Source organism: Corapipo altera, unplaced genomic scaffold (assembly GCF_003945725.1).
Source record: "Corapipo altera isolate COAL_440 unplaced genomic scaffold, ASM394572v1 0, whole genome shotgun sequence".
Classification (NCBI taxonomy): domain Eukaryota; kingdom Metazoa; phylum Chordata; class Aves; order Passeriformes; family Pipridae; genus Corapipo; species Corapipo altera.
In genome coordinates this window covers 6,039,306-6,048,854 of record NW_020884872.1, presented here as the reverse complement: position 1 = coordinate 6,048,854, position 9,549 = coordinate 6,039,306, and the positions used below count along the sequence as shown (strand labels likewise).

The 9,549-nt window shown below is 40.7% G+C and overlaps 1 long non-coding RNA gene across 1 annotated transcript in view; it reads left to right on the top strand.

The window, feature by feature from the left end:
• LOC113947926 overlaps positions 1-8,103 on the top strand; it is an 8,818-nt gene extending 715 nt beyond the window's left edge. The window contains exons 2-3 of the long non-coding RNA XR_003527928.1: positions 1,354-1,446; positions 7,953-8,103. This is a non-coding gene — a long non-coding RNA (uncharacterized LOC113947926). The remainder of the gene's footprint in view (positions 1-1,353; positions 1,447-7,952) is intronic.
• Positions 8,104-9,549: the final 1,446 nt, after the last annotated feature.

Here is a 9,549-nt window from a genome sequence, read left to right as displayed (position 1 = left end):
TAATATTTATATATTATATATTAAGTATTTTATATTAATATATAATATCTAATATTAGTATATTGTATAGTAAATACATATTATTAAATATATATTATATGTTATATATTATACATTTTTCATATATGTACATATATATGCATATATATACATATATATACATATATATGCATATATACACATATATGAAATATGTATTACATATTATGTATTATATTTTATAACAAATATGAAATATCTATTTCATATATGCATATATAATATTTTATATATTTTATATATATTCTATATATACATATAGAATATATAAATTATATATCTATAATATATAAAATGTATATATTATATATCTATAATATATAAAATATATATTATGCCTAATATATATAATATATTATCTTTATATATAAATATATATTATTTCTTATATGTTACACAATAATATATAATATATATTGCTATTTTTATATTATATACAATAATATATACTATCTATATATCATACATGTTATCATAAAAATTATATGTATTGTTTATTATACATTGTTATATGTAGTATATTGTTTTTATATATCGGGGTTTATACATTATTATTTACTAAATGCTAAATACATACTAAATCCAACACTAATGCATGCTAAATCCATTTATTTAATTTTTCACAATTCATGGCCATTTTCATCAGGAATCTCTGAAAATTTGGAGAAAAGGGGGCTCTGGGGTGATCTTATCACTCTCTACAACTACCTAAAATGAGGTGGGGGGTCAGGTGGGGGCTGGTCTCTTCTCCCGGGTAATCAGCGACAGCACAAGAGGAAATGGCCTCAAGCTGTGCTGGGGGAGGTTTAGGTTGGACATCAGGAGGAATTTCTTCACTGGAAGGTTTGTCAGACATTGGACGGGGCTGCCCAGGGAGGTGGTGGATTCACCATCCCTGGAGACGTTCAAGGAATACCTGGATGTGGCACTTAGTGCTGTGGTTTAGTTGGCAAGGTGGTGATGGGTCAAAGGTTGGACTGGATGATCTCAGAGGTCTTTTCCAACCTAAATGATTCTGTGATTTTGTGAAAATGTGCCTCAGTCCCAAAACCTTGTCTTGTCCCCTCACTCTCTCCCACCTGGTAAAGTGCAGTGACCTGGCTGGACATGGTCCCCCCCCAGTACCTCTGGAACTGGGGTCACGGATGGGGCAAATCCCACCTCATTTGCCGTTTTCTGCACCAATTAGTTTTTGATGTTTTTCGTTTTGTGACTGTTATACAGCATATTTTACTCTGAGGCCCTGGTGGGCTTGGGGGAGGGGGGTGTGGGATGCTTTTACAGCTTTTCCTTTGGTTTTTTTTGCATTTTTAGTCCACCGGGATGGTGAAACTGGGTCAGTGGGTTTCCACCTTCTGGTTTCCCAGTGCTGTGTTGAGCATCTGCATTTGCATTTAGTGCAGAAAGGTAAACATTTAAAATGTATTTTAATTGAAAATAAGAGGAACCGTCATTTTAATCACATTCATTTTGTGAAGTGGGTGGTATTATGCTCAAATTTAAATTTCAAACAGAAAATACACTGAGAGTTTCTCACGAATGGCTTGTGGGGGGAAGGTTGGTTTCTTTCTTTAATGGAAGTAACATTTTCCTTGGTAATAAGGGAGGGTGCATTCCAGATCACTTCCAAAGCCAGTTCCACAGAACAGCAATCATGCTATGTTATGTTCCTCCATCTTACATAAAGCTGTTCATTAATATATTTTTTTTTTTTAGTTAGAACTGCTTTTTACAGAAAAATGAGTTTATGGATAAAGCAGCTTAAACCCAAATATTCCAGTTCTGATCTACTGTCTCAGAGGAGCTGTACTTCAGTTGCTTAATGTCCTTATTCTCATAGATGGAATGGATCTCCCATGCCATATTTCATACTCTATGATGCATCAGACCATGAAATTCCCATAACATATCATCCCTCCTCCCTGAAACAGAGACTCATGGAACAGCATGGGTGATGTGCTCAGTCTGAATGAGCCTGAGAGGGACTCCCTGTACAGTTCCCAGTTCCCTGAATTGGTATTTAGCCAAAAATATTCTGATTTCTAAACCCGTGATTTCAGGGGAAATTCTTTGGGTTTTTTTGTTTGGTTGGTTTTTGATTTTGGGGGGTTTTTTTGCCAGAAATTTGAAATGGAGAAGGGAGAGAGGGAGGGAGGGAGGGAGGAAGGAAGGAAAGGAGGGAGGAAGGAAGGAAAGGAGGAAGGAAGGAAGGAAAGGAGGAAGGAAGGAAGGAAAGGAGGAAGGAAAGATCTATCTCTCTGAGATGAATGAACTAGCCTTGCTGCAGCTTCATGCAGAATCCCCACAGGCCTCTTAGAACTAATGGCACAGCTTCTCATTTGGGTCAGTAACTAACCATCATGAAAACACAGTAGTGAGGAGTTGGTGTCCCTTTTCACTTCATTTATCCTCCAGAATTGGTATGTTAAGTTTTTGTGGCTCGTTGCATAGCAGGGTGGTTGAAATATCTTAATACCCTTGTGATATCAAAAATAAAGTGGTGCTCCAAGGTGGTGCGGGCAGAGGCTCTGTGTGAAAAATATTGCAAAGGGAAGAGCATCACTGCTGGAGGAAGGTCAGTGAAATGCAGAGCACCAGCAAAGAGTCCAGTGCATTTCCAGCAGGAAATCCTGTGAATTGTCCCTAACTTTCAGGTCAAACCTTTCTGCACAGGATTACCTCTGCCTCACCCAGTAAAGGAGACACAGGGAGCCGTGGAGAAGGGGAGCATCTCCCTTGTGCACCAAAGCACTGCTACAATTCACTGTTTTCTACCGGTCTTCAATCATTTTTTTTGATTTCAAAAGCAGAGGGGGGGGGGAAAGGAGTATAATCTACTTTAGAACAGAATTGCTTCTTTCTACATTACCTTCTCTTTGGGGTTTCTCTCACATGTTTATCTTTTTTTGTTCCTTGCTGTGTTCGCAGAATAGTACAGACCGAGTGAAAACAAATTAATTTTAATGCCTTTTCTGGGAAAAATAAAAGTACTCCAGGAAAACCAATTTTGATAAAAGCTTTTTATTAAATGGAGATTGTTAATGACAACAACAGCAAGCAGCTGGCAGTAGTAAATTAACTGTGTCTTCTGACTACTCTGCAGATGATAGTGGTGGATGTACATAGGACTGCATTAGTTGTGCAGTTCAAAGGAGGAAAGAAAGCAGGGGGGGAAACTAAAGCTGGGAAAAATATGGAAAACACTGTTTTTGAGATAAGAAGACAGAGATTCTAGTCTCTTTGTATTGGGATTGAGTTTTACTAGCAAACTTGAAATGAGCAGGGGGGTTCAAATGGTAAATGAGCAAGGCGAAACTTTCCAAACAGGCTTAATTTTTTAAAAAATACTGGTTTTTACTCTGACCAAATTCTGTCAGCTCCAGGATTGTTAGTCCATTAGTCTGAGTGGAAGACCAGATCTTCTGCTTCCAACTTGTGTCTGTTTAGAACAGGAAAATTTAGAAAGATGAGGAGACCAGGAAAGTTTGACTAAAATCCGCATAATTTAGTGTCACTTGTCTGTGAAGACATATCTCTGTTTCTATCATACCTGTGACTTCATCCTTTTCCTGGAACTGATTTTACAGACTGTGTTAAGGCTGGGCTGTACAAAGTCAGAACAGTCCTTAAAAATATTGATTCCTTATGTTTTCCCATGTCTTTTATTACCTCATTCATTTTGATTTCACTGGTCAATGAACACACAACCTACAAAGATACTTAATCAGTGGCCAGAAAACAATGCTGAGGCCACAGTATTTGGCTGCAACTATGGAGTGCTCCAGAAAACTCATATGGGGGAAACTGGGCACTTCTGCAGCTGTAGATCTGTACTGGCCATGTACCACACAGGTGCTTGGTGCAGTATTCCTGCAGCCCCCACTGCCCCAGGAAGGCAAAATGTGAATTTCTAGGACTCGTGGCCCATCACATTTTTCTCCTAGTGATGCCATGGGGGACAGGAGAACAGAAAAGTAGTTAAATCCAGTCAGGTCTCACTGGAGGTTTTCCTTAGCTGGAATGACCTTTCCACGGCCAATTACTCCGATTCATCCTGTCCTAATGAGGCGTGTTTGCACATCAGTCACCTTGCTCAGACCTGCCATGGCCCTTGGAGAGGCGAGGGATGAGGGTGGGAGCTGTACTACCCCTGTTGGTTCACCCTCCCTCGCACAGCCTGGGTGCTGGGGGCCGTGCAGAAGGCTGGGTTTTCTCCCCTTCTGTCCCCATCCCGTCACACCATCACAAACTCATCTGGAAACTTGACGGGAGAAGTTTGCTGTCTCACAGAACGAGCCTGGTGGGCTTGTTTCACTTTGCTGTGCCTGTTTAAAGCGTTTTGAAGTTCCTACTCATTTGATACCCAGCTCTTATTTACATAAGGTGTGAGCTTCTCAAGGATATTTGCAGTCTGCCTGACTTCCCTGTCATTGAAATCAGGAAGAATATGAGGGGCCACTTTCCTAAGTCCCCCACACTTTGGAAAGTACACGGAAAAAGAAATATTCTGCGCCTGGTAGATACCTCTGAGTTGCCCCCGCTGCATATATTCAGTGAGATCTGCAGTACAGAGTAGCTGCTCTGTTCCTCTTCACCCTCCTTATGTGGGCTGATTTGAGATGCAGGCACGCTAGTAAAATGAACCTTACAGAAGAGCCTCTAATTTAATTCAGAAGCAGAATGCAGATTTTTTTTTTCTTTTTTTTTTTCTTTTTTTGCAATTAAACTGTAGACACACATTTAATACAGCATGTAGTGGTTGCTGGGAAGAGTGGGGAAAACTCATGGTGTGTAACACAGCTCACACGCCGATGGGAGGAAAGTACGAGCACGGCGCTCGCAGCAGCAGCGTAACCACGTCAAAGCGCAGCTGAGGCCTCAAGTTCTGTCGTCATCCGTGCCTTCCTCCCTCCCTCCAGATAACACCTATTCCGGGGCGAGGACAAATCCCTTGGGAACACAAAACCCCTGTGGCAGGGAGGCACAGTGACTCTCTCACAGCCTGACAGGGCAACCATGCCTGGACAGCCCCATGAAAGTCAGGAAAGTGCTGCTGTCGCTTCAGCCGCAGTGTCCGGGCCCCTGATGACAATGTCAGGCACCTCAGGATGGGGAGTTGCACTTCTTTACTCCTGACCTTTTTGGGAGGTCAGTGGGACTGACTCCATCCGTGTCATGAACATTTCCTGACTTTCCTCTCACACTGCCTTTCTGACAAAACTGAAGGGTTTGGTTCAACAGAAATGTCAATACACCTTCCCTCCCTTCCTGCAGGGGTGTCATTTGCCAGTAGCCTGTCTCTCCATGCCCATTGTCAAAGCTCTCTCATCCAGCCAACGAGGCACCCCAAGACACTAAAAAACCCCAGCTCTGGCTCTGTTCAGCCAGCCTTACCAGTCCTCTTCCTTGTGCCTAGGAAAATTCTGTCGGCGTTTCTCCAAGTCTTGCAAGTTGCCTTGAGGATACGCCACGAGGCTGCATGACTGATCAATTCCTCCCTCTTTTCCCATCCTCCATTTTCAAGCTTAATCTTTTCAGCTGATGGATAACACAACAACAACAAAAAAAAAAAAACCCAACAATTTTTAAAATTCCCATGGCAATAAATAGATAGAGAGATTACAGTCAATTACCAGAAACTGCTATTGATCAAGGCTGGTTTAGAAGTATACTTGCTTTCCACGATCAAGCTTACAATACAATTTCCCCTGCGTTCAGCATCTATTTCAATTAAAATGAGAGGGGAGAAAATACCACTTACTTTAAATAAAAAGCTTTCAAGCTATTCTTGCAGGCTGCTTTGAGGATCTAGGACAGATCAAAGCTGCTTTGAGAATTCATTCATTCTGCTTCAATATATGATAGCTCATTGTCCATCGGAAAAAATTAAGGCAGTATTAGATATCAAAGCAGCAAGTGCATTTTGGGTTTTCTAAGCAGTGGTCTCAAAACCGGTGATGCCTGCCAGAATAATAACAGAACAGTAATCCCCTTCCACCACAGAGAACATTGAAATTGCGGGGACCACATCAGAAATTGTTTCTTAATCAAGCTCTGTCTTAATGGTAGTTAGGTCATCTGTGTGGATCAAAAGTCTTGGTCAATACCAGCTTCTCAAAACTGACTGAAATCAGTCAATTATGAAGAAGTTAGGAATTGAGGTTTACCCCAAACCTAATCCCTTTGCTGATTAGGACTTTATTCAAACTTCCAGCCTAAAGGCATTCATGGGAAACAGATCCTTTTGATCCTAGTTTTGGCACTGTCCTTTGAATAACGTGTCTTTTTTGCTGTTCGAAGCCTCCTCCTTACGTAACTGCAGATAGCAATCACATCTCCTTTCAGCTTTGGGCCAAGTTTAGTGAACCAGACTTTTTGGCACACTGCTTATGTGATAGTTCATCTTTCTTCTGAACTCACAGCTCTGCTTTTCTCTCTGCCTGCTCCAGCCCGAGCGTGTCTTCCTTGAATAAAGGTATCTATGCACAATAACCTAAGAGAACTCTCTCTCACCGAGGTGCTGCACTGTTCCTGTTGCTCTCATCTCTGCTGTTGCTCTGCTGTGTCTTCTCAATATTTCTTTCTCCTGTCTTTCTGCTTTCCTGGGTTTGTACTTCCTCCTGCCCCCCACTTGTACCGCTTTAGTTCTGCTTCATTTCTCCACTGATGTTTTTCTCATCGAAGGCCAAAATAAGTGAGAAAAGTGTTGGGTCCTCCTTTCCAAACCTGTTGACTGAACGTGCTGAAGAATAAGTGATCTGTGGGGAATAGGATTTATTGAGCTGTTAACTTGAATGGAGCCGTCTGGTTCAGCCTGTCGAGTTTCTGAGCACAATTTCTCTCTGCAAGGCTCCACTGCTGCTCTCCCTCTCTCTAAATGTACTTTGAAGGGCTTTTGTATCAGTGTATGAGGAGTATGGGTAAGACCTAATTTAGGGGATGGGAGAAGCAGACTTCACCATCTATCAGAGGTTTTTTCCTGCTCGTAAAATGTATTTTTCAAGGCAACTACTCCTGGTGCTTCATGGCTATATTACCTTCCATCCTTTGGAATTAGAGATGCTGTCCCAATGGGGTTTTGTCTCTTTCTTTGGAGGCAACCTGTGTTAGCAAAGAAAGAAATGTCTTCACCTGAAGTTCATTTTGAACTTATGATTAAAATCAATCCTTTTTATGAAGGAGGTACCTATTTTTCTATGTTTCTACCTTAAAGATGGGGCAAACTCCAGATCTTTTCAATTAAAGGATAAAGAAGGCTTAAGTGATAGATGAAACCCTTCTGCCATGCCAGGGCACAACATTAGCTGGTCACTAGCACGTTCCACTCCATATTTGTTTCTGTGTGCTAAATGCTGTAGCAAGGTTAGTTGACAAATAAATAAATGAGTTGAGGTCAAATACTTAAGGGAATTGTTAAGGGAACTGGTACAAAAACCGCCGTGAAAGTTGAGACTGTAACAGCCTCGACAGTGTCCCTTTAAATTACGCTTAATAAATACCAGGCAGCTGAAGTGTTCTGTGGTTGTGCATATATTTGTAACAAACCGTTGCACAAATATTTGGCTCCTAACGATGAACTAAATGGTATGACATTTGCCAGGGAAAATTAATTACTTTAACGTGTGTTGTATAAAATATGAGATAATCATGTAACCTATGTGTATGCCATAGAGTGTTGCTGAGTGACTAAGTTATTACCAAAGGAAATTTATGAGAAATAAACAAGAAATAGTCAGAGATGCTGTAAATGTCATGTTACGCTCAAGGGCCTTTTGCGGCTGAATAATTTTTATGTGGATGAGGAGGACAGGATCATATTGTGAAAAATCAAGTTAGAATGAGTAAATCTTTGTATTCACACATAATTTTATTGGTATTTAATGTAGCTATGATGTTTCTGTTTCAAATTGTAGGGACAGTTCATAGAGAAGATGACAAGATCAAATCAGACTGAACTGAGTGATCCAGCGTGGTCTCGGCATCAAATTTTAAGCTGTCTGTGTTCAAGAAGAAAAGCTGCCTATTAAAGAAATGAGAAGTAAAGTGGTCCTGATAGTCGAGTCATGGCTGCTGATTTGGGAAAAATCGTATTGCCTAATTTATGTGACTTTTTGGAAAGGTGAAGTCATCTCCCTTGGAGGTCTTGCCTTCTCTGTGCAACTCTCATGTCTCACAGGCAGGGAAGGTTCAGCAACTACCAGAGCTCTGCCCTTCCCCTCCCACCAGGATGCTCTGCAGAGTCTGCATGAGGCTGTGTACAGGAGGAAGGAATGGAAAGCAGTGAACTGGAGAAACATGAACTGGCGAGGGAAAAACAGATACACACATTTCTTCTCAGACAAAGAGTGTAGAGCGTGATAAACCTGGTCTCTAAATAGCAGCAGGAAATAATGCGGTAAAAAAATCGTGTCCATTACATTCTTCTTCTTTCCCCTAAGATACTCAGACAGATGAGGGTCTTTCTTGAGCAGACAGCAGAATAATTTAAACAAAATCAGGGTTGATTGGTTTGGGGGGGGTCTTTAATTACTCTCATAGTACTAAAGAACATGATAAACTAGGGCACAGCCTGCTCAGCAAGTGTCACTGGCATTTTGTCATACAGCACTACAGAAAGCAACTTCCCAGGTGGTGATCCTGGAATCCTGGAGTTCCTACCACGGGAGAGAAACAGCTGGGCAGTGTGAAGGTGGAGAACAATGTTGGTGAGAGATTTACAGGATTTGTAAGCCTCAGATAATGACGGAAGAACAACATCAACCTGAAGGCAGCAGACTTTAATGAACATGGAGGATATTGGCAGGTAAATTCCCCTGGCAATCAAATCCATGGGAGAAAAGAGCTCCACAAAGAGTTGATGATTCATAAAATTTAAAAAAAAAAATAAACAAAAGACAATAGCTGCAGAATCACAAAATCTCCCAGTATGCAGAGAGAATAGAAAATGCAGTAGGAGATATTTGTGAAATCACAAGCTCTTCAATGAGTTCAAGTGCAAGAAGGGAGTGTACAGAACATAGAAACTAGGTCAAATATCTAAAAATGAACATTAAAAAAACCCTCAGCATGAGCGTACAGAGACAAAATCAGAAAGTCTAAAGCACAAAATAAAATACTTCTCCTATTCTTTGCTTATACTAATAAGGCATTTTAAGGACATTTTTCATTGTAACAAAAAGGGAAACTGAGGGAAGAATTACTCTATGGGTAGGAAAATTGGTAGGCGATGCTGAGAAGCTCAGAAAGCTTAGTACCTTTTTTAAAGAAGACTAGAAGAGGAGAAACACAGAGATTCTGTTAAAAGTAGGGGCAGGGAATTGTGGATCCAGGGATTTAGAAGCAATCACCATCCCTGTGATTTGTAAGAAAAGACTGAAGGAACTGCTCAGGTGATTTATATTTCCATGAAGTTTAAAAATTAGATGAGGCTTGATATGATTTGCCTTTTTGAAAATCCACCAGATTTCCTCCTATGACAAGGAAACAGGTGTTGTAGGTACAAGAGAAACT